This window comes from Camellia sinensis, chromosome 12 (genome assembly GCF_055761805.1).
Source record: "Camellia sinensis isolate YWXY chromosome 12, ASM5576180v1, whole genome shotgun sequence".
Taxonomy (NCBI): Eukaryota; Viridiplantae; Streptophyta; class Magnoliopsida; order Ericales; family Theaceae; genus Camellia; species Camellia sinensis.
In genome coordinates this window covers 159,465,313-159,482,992 of record NC_138972.1, presented here as the reverse complement: position 1 = coordinate 159,482,992, position 17,680 = coordinate 159,465,313, and the positions used below count along the sequence as shown (strand labels likewise).

The following is a 17,680-nucleotide window of genomic DNA, read 5'->3' as shown; positions in this document are numbered from 1 at the left end:
TAATGAGATACGAACAAAGCCTAAAGAGGAATATGTGAATTAAAGAACGGATTGGACTGTTAGTGACCCTTTTGTATTCATGAAATGTGTAGGGTCAAGCTCCAGGGCGCATCCACAAGCCGATCACTGTGAGTAATATCAATATTTGAAAACTTGTCAATGTCCAATCGTTATTCCCCTATAAATATTATGAGTGGTTAATTGGAATTGTGGACAAAAGTCTGACGAGAAGAAATGAATGAATGGGCCAAAGGCCGTTTTGACATGAATGAATGGGCCAAAGGCCGTTTTGACATGAATGAATGGGCCAAAGGCCGTTTTGACATGAATGAATGGGCCAAAGGCCGTTTTGACATGAATGAATGGGCCAAAGGCCGTTTTGACATGAATGAATGGGCCAAAGGCCGTTTTGCCATGAATGGAAACCCGGATGGGCCAAAGGCCAGAATGTTTGGAACTACAGTTACTTGACTTGCATTTCGTATAGTTATATATATATTTGGTTGTTAAACAGAAGTATGAATTGGGCCCAAGGCCGTTTGGAGCATGTTGTTCTACATATTGTTATGCAACTGTTATACTTGATATTATTCACTGGGCTATCGCTCACGCTCATTCATGTATTTGTAGGTGAGCCAAGGGAGGTCCAAACCCAGCCCCAGTGAAGTCTACTAGAAACAACAGGAGTCTTGGGAAAGTCAGCCTTGTGCCTCGCGCATGAGACCATCCTTGCCCTTTCACTACGTACCTATGTTTTGTCTTGTTGGCAAGGACCTAGTGCATGTCTGTACATAGTCTGTTATAGGTTGACTCGTTTTGGACGATCCTGTCTGTAATGAATTTTTGTGAGACCGTACTTTTGATGTGAGTTATTAACGTATCTGAGTATGGTTTGTTTGATGTGCATATAAGCACGGCTCTATGGACGAAGTTTATAATTTTGCTTCCGTTTGGCCCCCATTAACTCTGTTAAAATACATTTGGTTTGGTTTGAGGCCGTAGGTAATCTCATGGTTACTGGCCGGTTGCGTCCCTAACCCATGGGGGCGGGTTCGGGTCGTGACAACAAGGGGAGCCGAGTTCCAAGATTGCTGTGATTTGCCTCGGGTTAGCTTCGATTCCTCGGTGGTTGACAATGTAACCCAAGAATTTGCCAGAGCCGATCCCAAATGCACATTTGGAAGCGTTCAACTTCATTTTGTATTTGTGTAAAATGCTGAATGTCTCCTTCAGATCGGCTAGATGGGTTTTCTCTTCTTTGGACTTGACCACCATGTCATCAATGTACACTTCCATAGTCTGGACGAGTTGCTCCTTGAACATAGCAGTGACCAGTCTTTGGTAAGTTGCCCCTGCATTCTTCAGCCTAAAAGGCATAACCTTACCTTCTAGCAGTAGGTTCCTCTTGGGGTGAGGAATGCAGTTTTTTCTTGGTCCTTCGGATGCATGGCGATTTGATGGTAACCTCTGTAAGCATCGAGAAAGCTCATACGTTGATGGCGTGCCGTCGCATCTACAAGTTGGTTAATTCTGGGTAGGGGAAAACAATCCTTGGGGCAAGCTTTGTTTTGGTCTGTGAAATCAACGTACACTCACCAAGTCCCATTTTTCTTCTTCACAACCACAATATTGGAGAGCCACGTAGGGTAGGTAACTTCCCTAATTGCCCCGGCGTCAAGCAACCTGTCAACCTCTTCAACAACGGCGGTAGTGTGCTCCGCGGCTGACCGCCGGCTTTTCTAAATGATCGGCTTGCATTTGGGGTCAACATTCAAACGGTGCTGTGAAACAGATGGATCTATACCCAGCATCTCATACGAAGTCCATGCAAAGACATCAAGGTTGCTGAGCATGAAGGAAATCAACTGCTGTCTATCGGCTTGATTCAGGAAGGCGCCGACCAAGAAGAATCTGTCTGGGTTTCCGTTGATTTCAACTCGATCTAGGGCTTCCGTGGCTTTTTCACTTGGGAGCCGCCCAACATCATCGAGGCTCTCCTGATCCGGCACCTCAATGGAATTCACTTGAAACTCTTTTGGCGTCTTTCCAGCAAGGAGATAGCATGCTTGTGCCGACTTCTGTGAGCCACAGATCTGCTCAATGTCGCGCTCTATCAGGAAGTGTAGCAGCTAATGATAGGTTCTTAGCACGGCCTGCATAGAATGCAACCAAGTTCGCCCCATGATGAGATTATACGGCAATGGCAGCTTGACGACTAAGAATTCCACATCCACTATTCGGGAGCCCGCTCGAACGGGTAATGTGATTTTTCCCAACAGATATTCTGGATTAGCGTTGAAGCCGAATAGTGGATAAGGAGCCAGAGAGAGGTCAAATTCAGAGAGGCCTAGTTTGGTGAATGTCTTGTAATACATAACTTTCGATATGCTCCCTAGGTCAATGAGTACGCGCTCAACGGTGAATCGGTTTACGCGCAACTTAATTACTAAGGGATCAATGTGGAGAAGTGTCACTCTGGCCAAATTTGAATCATCAAAAGTAATGCTCGCAGCTTCATGGGGTCGTTTTGCCGGAGTGAGTTGATTTTGAGGGTTGGGATTCGACTGAATCGCATGCACCGCGGATGACATTGGCAGGCAGTATATCATGTGGATCACGCCGAGCGGAGGGGAATCATGTCTTAAGGTTATTGCTTTGGTTGAGTTGCCTTTTTGGACGTACTATTGTAGCCTACCATCTTGTACCAATTCCTCTAGGTAATCCTTCAATGCATAACAACTCTCAGTATCGTGGCCGTGGTCCTTGTGATACTCGTACCGTCTATCCCGTCTTCTCGTGTCAGGAGGTCCCACCATTTTGGATGGCCATTTGAAGAACGAAAGGTGTTGGACTTTGGACATAACCGCGCTGATCGACTTTGTCAACTCCGTATATTTCTTGTCGACGCGCCTTATGCACCTGCTATCAACTTGTAGCTGTTCATTTGCTCGGTGGGAGCATTGGTCGCTTGATCGGCAAGAATCTCGTCTCTTATCTCGTTTAGCCCGATACCATGGTTCAGGGCTCTGAGGTGGTACAGAATTTAACAGCTGAGCAATTTCAGTAGGAGCCGTCTTGTTGGTCACATTTTTGGCCTTTACCCGCAAGGCATCATCCTCCACTTTACAGTATTCTTCAACTTTCTTCATCAACGACCAGACTGTTTTGGGGGGATGTCTGGTCAAAGAGCTGCAGAGGGCACTGTCGGAATGCAGCCCTATCTTGAAGGCGGTAATGGCCATGGAGTCATTGCAAGCATCATCTACCAGATTAAAACATTCCCAATACCGTGACAAATACGCATGAAGGGTTTCCCCTGGTTGAATCTACATTGCCCAGAGGGAATCGACTTGCTTTGGCTGTACTTCATTAGTTATAAACCTTGCCCTGAAGGATTTTTGGAGTTGGTGGAAGCTCTTGATCGAAGCTGACTCCAGTTTACAATACCACCTGACAGCTAGTGGTCCCAAACTGCTCAAAAATATTCTGCACATGAGAGCTTTGTCGTCTACATGCAGCATCATGGCTTGCTTGTAATGGCGGATGTGATCGGTAGGGTCTGATTTATAGTCGTACAAGGTGAATGACGGTGCTTTGAATTTCTTGGGTAGCAGTACCCTTGCAATCCGTCATACAAAGGGATCGTGCTGGTCTTCTTCGTCTGAACTGTTTCTTCTTCGCTTATGCCTTATACGTGGATTCTCTTCAAAGGAACTGGTGGTTTCGGGTCGTCCTTTCTCCTTGGGCTCCGGGGATAATGAGTCAGAGTCACTATCAGTGTCTTGTTGTCGGGCTCGAGGTCGTCAACCACCTGCCCTCAGAGGTCGTCCGGTTATGGGCGGACAGCTTGTTTGGACTTTGCCACTTCCAAGGCCAAATCTTGACAGAGACGTTCATTCTCAGCGATCATGTTCTCCAACCTATGTTCGTTTTGCTTTGCTTGTTCCATGATCGCATGCATTGTCTCATGCTCTGAAGCCAAGGGTGAGGCGAAGTTCAAGGCGCGTCTGGAGGAGATAGTCTCCAGTCCAAGCATGTTTGTTGGAGTGAGGTCGTCTCTCTGTGTGGTTTCGTCAGTGACTATCGAAGGGTCTTCTGTTACACCCACCATGGATGTATTTGAGTATTCCCAAAGACGGCGCCAATTGTGGGGAAGTGGTTTGGAAATACTCTTCAGATCCTGGGGGACACTCGTAATCCTCAAATAGACACCTGAAAGAAATGAACACTCCGGCCGGGGGTGCCGGAATTAGCACTCCGACAGACAAGTCAGTTCTACTCTCTCTGGATTACTTGTATTTTAAGTTAAGCATACTAGTTCTTACATACCTTTTCCCTGACTGATGATCCTGTATTTATATTACTCTCTTTCTTGGGCCTCGGGACTAGGCCCGCTTTCAATTTTTCGTATAATTATTTATTCGGCTTCGTTTGCAGCAAACCGCTTCTCACTCGGCCCCTTACTCAATCGGCTATCTGGCCGAATAGGGCAGGGTTTAAATTGCGGGACGGGGTCGAATGAAATATATATGTTTCGACCCAAGTCCAACCATTCGGCCTCTTTATGACTCCCAATATTCGGCCCCCACAATACCCTTTCTAAAGTCCAACCACTTCTTTCATGGTAGGCCTCTTCTCAGCCTCACTTTGCCCGCATAGCGCAGCCACATGGATCCCTTGTTTCAGTTGGTTTTCATCAAAATTTCCTCGAAGCTTCGGATCAACAAGTTCTTTAAACCTCCCTTTAAGTATCAGTGGCTCGGCCCATTCGGTTATTGTCCTCTTAACACCACCAGGGAGCTTTTCTATGGGCTTCCTTCCTATGAGAATCTCCAATTGAAAAATTCCAAAACTATAAACATCACAGCTCTCTGAAACCTTTCCCCACATAGCATATTCTGGTGCTAGATATCCTAAGGTGCCCTTAACACAGGTAGTCATGTGGCTAACACCCTCTGGAATTAGCTTCGCAAACCCAAAATCTGCAACAAGTGGTTCAAAATTTGAATCCAATAGCACATTACTAGCCTTTATGTCTCTATGAATGATGTGAGGTGTCACTTCATGGTGCAAGTACCTAACATATCAGATCAGATAGAAAACATTATGTTAAATTTTAAAAATATTTCAGATTTCTACAGCTGCTTGCACACCATGATAAAAACAAATATTTGGCACTAGTTAATAAGCTAAAAAAAAGGATTATGTCATATGGCATGCTCATTTCTAGCTAAAAAGTCTACTTTAGCCACTCTAAATAGCTAATAGAAAAGCTAAAAAAAATTATAAATATACCAAACGCACTAACTAATTTATTCTAGCACTAACTTTTTTATTAGTTCATTTTTAACACATTCCCAAAGGAAGAAATATATATATGTATGTATTATTTATTATTTATTTTCATTTCAATTTACAGTTGCTAAGACCTTGAAAAAGCTTCATGTAAACTATGGGCTCAGGAGGGAAAAACAAATCAAATTGTATTTTAACAAAATGCCGCGAACTATTTTAAGTCATTTGCAAACTATATTATATATATATATATATATATGCAGTAGACCTGTCTAAAATTAACCGAAAATAAAATTATCATGCATGTGACTTTTATTACCAGAGAAAAAAAGTTTATTCTTCTTTTTCTTCTTCTTCTTCTTCTTCTTCTTCTTCTTCTTCTTGTGTATCCAAAATATTTATGATTGTTGTTTGTCTATCTTCTTGTGTATCCAAAATATTTATGATTGTTGTTTGTCTATGAACATTAATTATTATAGGAGGAAATGGCCTTACAGAAGGCCTTGTGCAGAGCCAATAACGATATTCATTCTTCTTTTCCAATCTAAGTGGACTTGGCTAGCAAATTGGCCATGGAGATGAGAAAGCAAGCTGAGATTTGGTATGTAATAATACACAATGAGGCGTTGTTCAGCACCACCTAACCCCAACAGGATCTTGTGCCTTGCCCTTCCTAGAAATTCAACTTCCACTGCAAATTCCATCTCTGCTTTTGAATTCATTGATTTCAACTTCTTTACTGCTATCTGCATCATGTTCATAATAAAATCAAAAAAAAAAAAAAAACCAGCCAATAATGATCAATAAAAGAAAATTTTATTGGCCAGGTGCGAGTTCTATTAGGTAAAATCAATGGCCAGATGATCAAGAAAATGTCTAGGAATACATAAATCGATCACAAAACACAACCCTTTCGCATGAAGTGGGTCCCACCTTTTTTGGGTCCCATATCTACATGAGGGAAAATTATTAGGTAGTTCAAGAGTATCATGGAGTGTTGTGTACGTGGTGCTCCTAACAAATGTGAGACCACACCCAGTACTTACTAAGTGAGTCATCTTTTCTCTTCCAAGTTCCAACTATCTAAAAACGGTAAGTCACCATGTCCTACCTGTAAGATTTCATACTATGTCATTGATTTCGACCACCATGAGGGCAATGCACCATATGGTACTATGAGAGTATCTAATAATTACACCTATGTTAGAGGATTGTATCTAATTTTGTGATTGGTTTTTGTGCAAGTAAAAGAACATAATGAGAAATGCATAGATGAATAAATATGTGAAAATCCTAAGTGATTCGTGATTAAATTAAGATTTAATTACTCCAATTCCCAATCATTCAAAACACACAATCTAAATCATCAATCACTTACAAAAGTGATTTAGATTGTTGTTTTCGAAAAATAATAAATCGACTCAAACGATTTTTACGTAGAAAAATCACAATTGAAGCACCTTCAATTGTGATCAAAAAATCACAGGTGAAATACCACTAATCAATCCACCGCTAAAGAAAGAAATATTACAAAGATAACAAACAAATTACCCAAACGCTTCTAATTTGTCTTCAAATCTTCTGTATATCTTTTATCGCAACCTTCGTCTCAGAATTGATTAGACTGAAATTGAATCCACAACTTCTATTGTCGAATCAACGACTACTCAGAGTATCAAACTCCTTTGAAACACCACGCTTGAATCTCTGGATTCCACTGAAGACAAACACTCTTGAATATAACCAATCAACCTCCTTTATATGTGCTTATCAAAACAGATGTTTAATACTCACTCAAATCTTCAAGGAAAACTCACAAAAAACTCTCAAAGAAAACCTCAGAAGAAACCCTAAGACCCTTAAAGAAGAACTAGGAAAAGTAACCCTAGAGTTGGACCAACACGCGAATATATAGAAACAGAGATCGCGCGGTCCGCTCGAGCGTGGGATTGGATGCTCGAGCAAGGACTCTATATCGCGTGTTCCAAACCAGGGTTCACGCTCGAGCGGAAGATCACACGCTCGAGCATACAAACACATCACCTAGTATTTTTGCAAACAGACCAAATACTGTGAGAGTGAAAACTCCGCTCGAGCGTCACTTTTCACGCTCGAGCGGGAAGACTAAAACTGGAAAATTACAACTCGATTACAAACTTAGTTTTTACATGGATTTAGACGAACAAAGGTCCTAACAATCTCCCTTTTTTCAAATCCTGAACAAAACCATTCTAAACAATTTTCCTAACAAAACCACCACAAAAAAAAACAAAAAGAAACAACCACCAAAGACCATGCAATTCTTGAACAATTTCTTTGAACAGTCCACCTGAAGAAACAACCACACAAACCAACCAAAACTGTGGGACTGTATAAATAACCAAATATAAATTGAAGATATCTGAAAAACATAATACCCATCCATCAATAATAATGCATGCAACAAGTATACCATCCAAAATCCTAAAATATTCCCAAAACATTCCTAAATCCACAAATAATATCCAATATGCATGTAACAAGTATAAAAGCCAAACTTACCCAAAAAAAGTATAAAAGCCAAAATTCTAACAATATACTTATATCCACTCCCCCTTTCTATCCGGGAGAGAACAAAAAAACAGATAAATAGCAATCCAATAAAAGAGATATGTGCAAGAAAAGAACTAGCTAAAAGCATGTCTGGTCATCAATGATCACTGAGCGAGCGGCTAAGACTGTGACGAGGACTGCATCTGAAGAAAAGACAGGATTTGAGACAAATGAGTAGAAGACTGTGCAACGAACTTCTCAATGCGCCTGGAAGAGGCCTCCAACGCAGTGAGCCGATCATCGGCAGTAGTCTCCAGATCCGTGAGCCTGGCCTCGAAAATATTCATCCGGCCTTCAAGTCAATCAAAACGAGAAACAACAGACTGCTCAAAATGGTGGAGCTAGCCACGAATAATACAAACTGGAGGTGGCTACTTCCCCACACCAACAGCCTCACCAACAGCAGTGGCATCAAACTCAGCCTCCTTTGCCATAGTAGCATCACCTGTACCTGGAATGTAACGACCCACACCAGTAGAAATCCCTTGAACATGAGACTGACTCTGGATGACAGTCTTTTTGGTAAAAGGCCGGGAAGGTGATGCAAACTCATCCTCATCAAACGAGGGAACCTCAAACTTGGCGAGAAGCTGGTTAATAAGGCATCCGTAAGGTAGACCAAGGTTGTTACACTCATACACAGCAACCATCTTTTGGATGATCAAAGTGGCAAGATCAATGGAGCGATGTTGAGCAATGCACTGAAGAACAAACCCTTGTTCTTGGTTGATTTCTGAGCTATGGGTGGTCACGATAATGTTGGCACACACAATGAGGTTAAGTAACCGAAACTGGGATAAGAGCTCATTTTTCTTGATTAACGAACCAGAAAACCAAGGACGAGATGTACCACATAAAGCAGTGGCCACCTCATTGAAATCGCAAGTGGGTCTCATATGAAAAGGATAGAAGATAGGGAAGACTTTACAAATCCCTAAAAGCTCTCTAATGAGATCAGTGGTGACTGTGATTGACTTGGACTGGACCCAAGTCTTGAATGACGGACCAATGTCATCAAGACTCTCCATGTTACAATAAAATTCTCGAACCCAATTGAGATTTTGAGGACCCAAGAAAGAGAGTACCAAATCCCCACCCAAGGGATCAAAAAAGGGACAGATATGGATAGACTCAAAGGTGGTAGGTTGAACATTTCGTTCGAGATGAACGGTTCAGGACGGATAGGACTCTCGAAACAATTTAGCTTTCTCAGTCGAGGGAAACTGGTCGGAGTGAAAGGAAGGTCGAGAGGCAGTGGACTTCCTTCTCTTGAAAGTAGACATGACTAAACCAAGTAAAAGCCGAAAGAATAAACACACAACCCCTAATCCAAGACAAAAAATAAACCAAAAGAGGAAAACAAAACATTAGTAGCATAGTCAAATCTATCAACATGAGTCAGGAAAAAAATGCTATAAAGCAATATGGTCAATGCATAGTAATCCAAAAAAAAAATGCATCAAAGATGAGTCATGGTGAACAAGGCAGGCATAGCCAAAGAAACAAATAGGCTCAATGGAAATCAGTGAAACATCTGACAGTAATAGATCTGAATCCATCTCAGTATGCCAAAGACTCAATAAAATAGGACAAGATACACACTTCCAAAGAGACCCAACCAGTACGAACATGAGTAATGGAGGAAACAAGAGTGAAAGATAAAAAAAAAATACAAAAATAGACAGAAAAACAAAGGCAAAATCGAAGAGAGACATACTTTAGGTGGGCAAAGACACAAAAATCACCAAAGACTAAACCAAGGAAGAGCAATGTACTGAATCGCCAAGAAGCCCTAGGAGAGAGGATGACTTTTGGGGAAAAATGAACTGAAGAGACGAGGGAGTGAGTTTTAAACCAAACCAGTCCACTCGAGCGGGAGTTTGAACGCTCAAGCGGGATCCATAGCACGCATGGATACGCTCGAGCTCGAAAAAGGATGCTCGAGCGTCAAAAACACCTTCGCAGAACTGCAAAACCCTGCACCAAATGCTGAAAGATAGAAATTCACGCTCAAGCGTGATAGATTCCGCTTGAGCGGGGACAAAACACCACCAAATCCCAAACAAAAACATGAACCCTATAAATAGCGGGGAGGATAACTGGATGACTGTAACACTGAGAAGAGATTATCCATCAACCATGAAGCCTGTAAACTTGTACAGTTAAAAAAATATATATATGAACCACAAGATCATGAACAAGTCATATAAAATTTAATCAATGATCATAAGCAACAAGAGAATGCATAACACAAAAACAAACATGAGAGCTCACAAAAAAAATGTGAGTGTGTGCAATCCTTGAGAGGCCACAAAGCTAGAGTTAATCCTCATAGTGATCATATGGCTGGACCTCCGGTAAGTGTAACTGAACATCACAGAGAAAAGTCAAACCACTTGAAATCACAGGGTATTTGTTGAGTAAAAGCGGAGGCTCCCCCTCAATCAATGTGTCCGCTTTTTTTAAACTTTTCTTTCTTGTGAGCACTTACTAGTGTCATGCACGCTCAAGAGTATAGAGACCAAACCAAAGAAGAATGAAATCAAAAGGATGGCCTGATTGGTGCCTCTAAGGTAGCCTTTTCCTAATGCTCGGACTTCAATGAACTAAGGAAGAAACCGTGGAAGTGAAAAATGATGGTAGATGGTTAAGAGACTCAACATCACCCATGATATACCAATGTAGGTCAATTCCTCCAGTAATGAAATAGATATACTGTTAGTGGTCCATAGAGAACTTTGATCACTTGTGCGGAAACCCCTGCAACAGTTTATCTCAAGAATGTGTTCAAAATGAGATCATGAAGTTAATGAGTATGGGCATTCAGAATGAGCTATGAACAAAGAAGAATGAGATCTTGTAAGCAGCATGAGCAGTGTTCATATAAATTTAGATGCACAGATGATAGAAATCAATGATAATGAAATTATAGCATCCAAGCACACAATAATCCAAGCACTCACACCCACTCAAAGAGCAAGTAATACCTTAGTGACTAAGCACTACACCCAAGGTCTTTCTAAGGAACTCAAACCAAAGAAGATCAAGGGGTTTTCTAAAAACGTCAGCTTTTTGATGCTCAGTGGGTACATGTTCAAGAACAACAAGGCACTCTTCTACCAACTCTCGAATAAAATGATGACGAATGTCAATGTGTTTGGTGCGAGAGTGTTGGACAGGATTTTTTGAAATGTTTATGGCACTTGTGTTATCACAAAAAAGAGTGAGAGTGTTCTAATATGTCCCATAATCATGAAGCGTTTGCTTCATCCACAGTATTTGTGCACAACAACTCCCTGCAAAAATGTACTCAGCCTCAGCAGTCGAAAGGGAGATGGCATTTTGTTTTTTGCTATGCCAGGCAACCAAATTATTCCCAAGGTAAAAACAACCCCGGATGTACTATTCCTATCATCAGCACACCCTGCCCAGTCGACATCAGAAACACCAGTAATTTCAGTCGTAGTATCAGTAGAAAACCAAACCCCATACCCCAATGTCCCATTAATATATTTAATGATGCGTTTGACTGCAAGAAGATGAGACTCTTTAGGACTGGCTTCGTAACGGGCACAAAGACCTACACTGAAAGCAATATCAGGACGACTAGCTGTGAGGTAAAGAAAACTCCCTATCATACTCCTATAAAGAGTAGGACCAACATCAGTACCAAAGGAATCTTTGGAAAGGTGAAGACTAGTGCTCATGGGAGTGCGTGCATGTTTGGCAGACTCAAGACCGAACTTTGACACAAGATTTTTGGCATGCTTGGTCTATGAAACAAACATACCAGAAGGAGACTATTTAATTTGAAGACCCAAGAAATAAGACAACTCTCCCATCATGCTTATCTCAAACTCATGTGTCATGCAATCCGAAAAATATTTCATAAGATGATCAGCAGTGGATCCAAACACAATATCATCAACATAAATCTGAGCAACAAGAATATAAGACTTAGTATGTTTCACAAATAAAGTCTTATCCACACTACCCCTTTGAAAGTCATTATCAAGACGAAAGGTAGTAAGTCTATCATACAAAGCCCGAGGGGCTTGTTTCAACCCACACAAAGCCTTGCCTAACTTGTAGACATGGTTTGGACATTTAGGGTCCTCAAACCCTTTTGGTTGCTCAACATAAGCCTCTTCTTTCAAGTACCCATTTAGAAAGGCACTTTTCACATCCATTTGAAACAATTTGAAACCAAGAAAACATGCAACACCAAGTAAAATACGAATAGATTCGAGACGTGCAACTGGGGTAGCCTTGAGCAACCGACCTGGCTTTATTTCTAACCACAGTACCATTCTCATCAGATTTATTTTTAAAGATCCACTTGGTACCTATCACATTCATGTCTTTAGGTCTGGGAACTAGAGTCCAAACATTGTTACATTCAAATTGACATAATTCTTTATGCATAGTATTGACCCAACTATCATCTAGTAAGGCTTCTTTAATATTCTTAGTTTAATGAATGAAACATAACACATATGAGATACCTCATCCTGAATTTGTCTTCGGGTTTTCATTCGATCTGATACACTTCCAATCACCTGTTGAGATAGATGATTCAGTTTCACCCTTGCTGATGGTTTGAACTCAGGACTTGTGGTGACAGAAGCATCAGAAGTGGTATCTCTCTGTGCACTCTTTGGACTCTGACTTTCCTGAGAAGATGGTGCTATCTCAACTTCTTGTGCTTGAACCTCAACTTCTCTCTGACTTTGTGGTTCAGTATTCAGGATTGGAGACTCACCATTTTCATCCTCATTTGTTGCTGGAGTTGGCGAACCTGTGTCATCGATAACCACATTGATCGATTCCATTAAATAAGAAGTTCACAGGTTATAGACTCGAAAAGCCCTACTAGAGGTTGAATACCCTAGAAAAATACCTCCATCACTTCGGGAGTCAAATTTTCCCAAAGGTTCTCTATCTTTGAAAATGTAACACTTTCTCCCAAAAGTTTTGAAGTATTTTACGTTAGGTTTCAATCCCTTCCACAATTCATATGGAGTTTGTAAAGTGTCGAGCCTTAAATACACGATTTATGACATAAACAGTCGTATTTAGGGCTTTAGCCCAAAACTTTGGAGGAAGTTTCTTACTAAGGAGCATGACCTAAGCCATCTCTTGAACAACCTTGTTCTTCCTCTTAACCACTCCATTTTGTTGTGGAGTAATAGGTGCAGAAAATTCATGATTAATTCCATGCATATCACAAAAATTCAAAAACGAACTATTTTCAAACTCACGACCGTGATTAGCTCGGATTCTTATGATACACCCAATGGAAACACCCTGTTCATTTTGGATTTTAAGGACTAAGGCCTAGAAAAGAATCAAACGTATTAGATTTCTCCCTTAAAAAATTTACCTACGAAAAGCCAGTAAAATCATCAACTGTTAAAAAAATGTATCTTTTACCTCCAATAGTGGGTCCCATAAGATCCATATGAACCAATTCAAGAGGATGTTTGGTTGTAAAGCTGTTCACATTTTTATGAGGGGCACGGGTTTGCTTCCCAAGTTGACATGGTCCACACACATGATTCAGATTCTTTCCCAGTTTAGGTACTCCTCTTACAAGCTCTTTGTTGGCTATCTTAGTTAGGTCTCTGACATTCATGTGACCTAATATTTGATGCCACAAATCAATGTTACTTATGATGGCTGAGTGGCAAGTGAGATCATTAGTAGTAACAATCCCATAGCATTTATCAGATGTGCGAACCCTATGCAAGACATTATTTCCCTTTTTATCCAAAATTTCACATTTATTTTTTGAAAACAATACTTCATGGTGGGAATCACACATTTGATTGATGCTCAAAAGATTTGCTTTAAGACCATCAACAAGTAAAGCATTTTCAAGCTTGGGAAGACTAGCTACACTTATGGAGCCCTTACCAATGACTCTAGAAGTGCCACCATCTCCAAAGGTAATAATTCCACCTTCATATTTTTCAAGGAAGGTGAAGTAGGATTTGTCACCTGGCATGCGACGAGAGCACCCACTATCAAGATACCACATGTGTGAGTCACGTGCTTTTAGAGCAGTGTGAACAAGTAAACAAGTCAAATAATCTTTTCTTACCCAAATCTTTTTGGTTTTAACAAAATCAGGTCTGGCGGTCTTGGTAAATGTCTTGGCGTTGTGGCCATACCTACCACAATGATGACAAATAAAAACAGGTTTTACCTCCCTTTTGTTGATCTTACCCCCTTTAGGTAGATGAAGAGAGGGATCACCCTGGTGTTCCCTTTGCTTGAGTCTTCAGGTCATGTGATGTAGAGGCCTGTCCCTTGTGAGCTGTCGTATTACCATAGCCTAGCCCGCTTTTGTCATAACCCATTTGTTGAGACCCGAGGATGTATTCTAATGATTTGGAACCTTTGTTCCACATGGAAATTGTGGCTTTAGCAACTCGGAGTTCTTCATCTTTATGACAAACCAACTCTTCCAATGTAGCTTGTGACATCTCAAGACTTTCAAGCGTATCTTCATATGTGGAATACACTTTCAGGAGTTCATTCCTTTCAGTTTCACAAGATAAAAGTTTCCCACATAGGTCTTGCCTATCACTAGAGATCTTGATGACATTCTACTTTGCTGTTTCAAGTTCTTCTTTTAGCTTGACATTCTCACTTTCACATGCTTTGAGCTTAAAAGTGAGTTTGTCATTGATCTTGGACAAATTCAGAGATTCATCGTAAAGCTTTTCGTAAGCTTGTTGTAGGTCATCTCCATTAATCTCATCATTGTCTTCTGATGTTTCGTCATCTTCTTTTTGCTCCTCATTCTCGTTGACCTCATCCAGTCGAGCAACTAAGGCAGGAAAGGTGATAGATGGTGGTGAAGATGAATCTCCTCTTTCATGAAATTGGCTCAGAATGTCTCATGCATCTTTAGCCTTTGTGCAGTGAGCAATCCTTTGTTATTCTTCATCAGAAATTACTTCACGAATAGTAATCAGAACTCTCTGATTGCTCGGATTATTAGCACTTTCAACATCCTCTTCAATGGCTTGTCAACCTTCCGGGTCAAAAGCTGTCAGAAACGCCCTTATTCTGATCTTCCAATACAAGTAGTTACTCCCATCAAAGGTGGGAGCACGATGCAGATTCTGACCATGAGCAAATTCCACTGGCTTCGGAAGAGGTTGAGTAAACGTGGACCAAAATGCCATGAAAGCACTATCCCCGTCTTCACGGGATTCAGTTTCTTTGGGTTCTTGCTCCGACCCGCTTTAATCATCCCAAGTCACTGTATATACTTTCTTTCAATTCTTTTTCGATGGACATTCAAGAGCTATATGTCCAAACCCTTGACATTCATAATACTTGACCCCTTGCCCCTTTACAATCTTTTTTTTTTTTGTCTTTGGAGCAAGTTTTGGTGGGAAAATTTTGGGTTTATCATTACTCTTATCCTTTGAAATAGGGTCTCTGAAATTAGGCTTCTTTTTCTTTAAAAATTTCTTGAACTGTCTAGTAAACAAAGCCATCATCTCGGACAGTAGATCGAACTCAGTTTTAGGAGTTTTTGCAGTCTCATGAGCACTAGTGAAAGCCACACTATCTTTTTGTTTTTTCATGGAAATCTGGTGGGCTTCATAAGTCTGCAAGTTTCCAATCAACTGATCAAGCTTGACGGCATCAACATCCTGAGGCTCCTTAATAGCTGTCATTTTTTATTGGAACCTCTCAGGTAAAGACCTCAAAAATTTTCCAACAACCTTAGCTTCAGCGATTTTTTCACCGAGACGTTGAAGTTTTGACCTTTTAACAAAAGTAGTACCCTCGTGAATTGTTTCAAGAGTGTCCCAAGCCTCTTTTGCTACCTCACACGTGCAGATTCAACGAAACTCTTCAGGTGTGACGGAGCAAAAAACGGAATTGAGAGCCTTACTGTTCCAACTCGAGTTTTGATAATCGAATGCGTCCCATTTATCAAGAGGTTTGGAAATATCGACACCATCAATGGTAACAATAGGTTCACTCCACCCATAGATCACACAGTGCCAAACTTTCTCATCGATAGATTTTAAAAATGTTCTCATACGAGCTTTCCAATAAGAATAGTTTGTACCATCAAGTAACGGAGGTCTATGGGTCGAGTTACCTTTACGAATTGAATCCATATTACCAATCACTCAAAATCACACTCCTATGGTTTTGATAAAAACAACGAGTGACCTGCTCTGATACCAATTGAAAATCCTAAGTGATTCGTGATTAGATCAAGATTTAATTACTCCAATTCCCAATCATTCAAAACACACAATCTAAATCATCAAGCACTTATGAAAGTGATTTAAATTGTTGTTTTCGAAAAATAATAAATCGACTCAAACAATTTTTACATGAAAAAATCACAATTGATGCACCTTCAATTGTGATAAAAAAAAACCACGAGTGAAACGTCACTAATCAATCCACTACTGAAGAAAGAAAGATTACAAAGATAACAAACAAATTACCCAAACGCTTCCAATTTGTCTTCAAATCTTTTGTATATCTTTCATCGCAACCTTCGTCTCAGAATTGATTAGACTGAAGTTGAATCCACAACTTCTATTGTCGAATCAACGACTACGCAGAATATCAAACTCCTTTGAAACACCATGCTTGAATCTCCGGATTCCACCGAAGACAAACACTCTTGAATATAACCAATCAACCTCCTTGATATGTGCTTATCGAAGCAGAAGTTTAACACTCACTCAAATCATCAAGGAAAACTCACAAAAAAACTCTCAAAGAAAACCTCAGAAGAAACCCTAAGACCCTTAAAGAAGATCTAGGAAAAGTAACCCTAGAGTTAGACTAACACGCGAATATGTAGAAACAGAGATCGCGCGGCCCGCTCGAGCATGGGAACAGACGCTCGAGCGGGGACTCTATATCATGTGTTCCAAACCAGGGTTCACGCTCGAGTGGAAGATCCCACGCTCGAGCGTACAAACACATCACCCAGTATTTTTGCAGACAGACCAAATACTGTGAGGCTGAAAACTCCGCTCGAGTGTCACTTTTCATGCTCGTGCGGAAAGACTAAAACTGGAAAATTACAACTCGATTACAAACTTACTTTTTCCATGGATTTAGACAAACAAAGGTCCTAACAATATGGAAACAGGATACGCAGATGAGATGAGCAGAGTAGAGAGAACACTAACTTAAAGGCCATCCGAAGTTATACCCCAGTAGACACTTCCAAAGCCTCCTTCACCAGGTTTGTTATCCTCGCTAAATCCATTGGTAGCTACTTGCAACTCCTTGTATGTAAATATCCTCCATGTACTAGTACTGTGCACCAATTGTCATCCTATAGACCAAAGATTTCCTCTTAAGTTTTTAGCATGATTTAGATACATAGATAAACATAATTAAACTCAAAAATAAATATACAGAAACAAGCAGTAGTTTTAGTATTCATTAGATTCACATACCCTTTATCGACCTTCTCAGAACCATAGCAGCTGGAGGATGATCCCATAAATCCCTCACTACACCACACCACACCAACCCACCCACCCTATGGGATTCCAATATTCAATTTTGGCTTTTGCTTATGGGATTCCCACTTTTTAAACATGAGATCAATGTTTGCCTCTCATTTTGGTCCATTAAAATTTCACATTCATTTTAATCACAACCAATCTTGGTCGGCTTTTCTCTCTATATATACGAATTTATTAAATAGGAAAAATTAAGGGGGACGCAGTTATTAATTAATTAAAGTGAAAATAATAGTAATATTAGAAGAAGGTAACAATGATTG

General features: G+C 40.5%; 1 pseudogene; it reads right to left on the bottom strand.

Annotated features, from left to right (window-relative positions):
* Positions 1-2,911: 2,911 nt before the first annotated feature.
* LOC145804016 (PTI1-like tyrosine-protein kinase At3g15890) lies at positions 2,912-17,395 on the bottom strand (annotated as a pseudogene).
* Between the last annotated feature and the right edge of the window lie 285 nt (positions 17,396-17,680).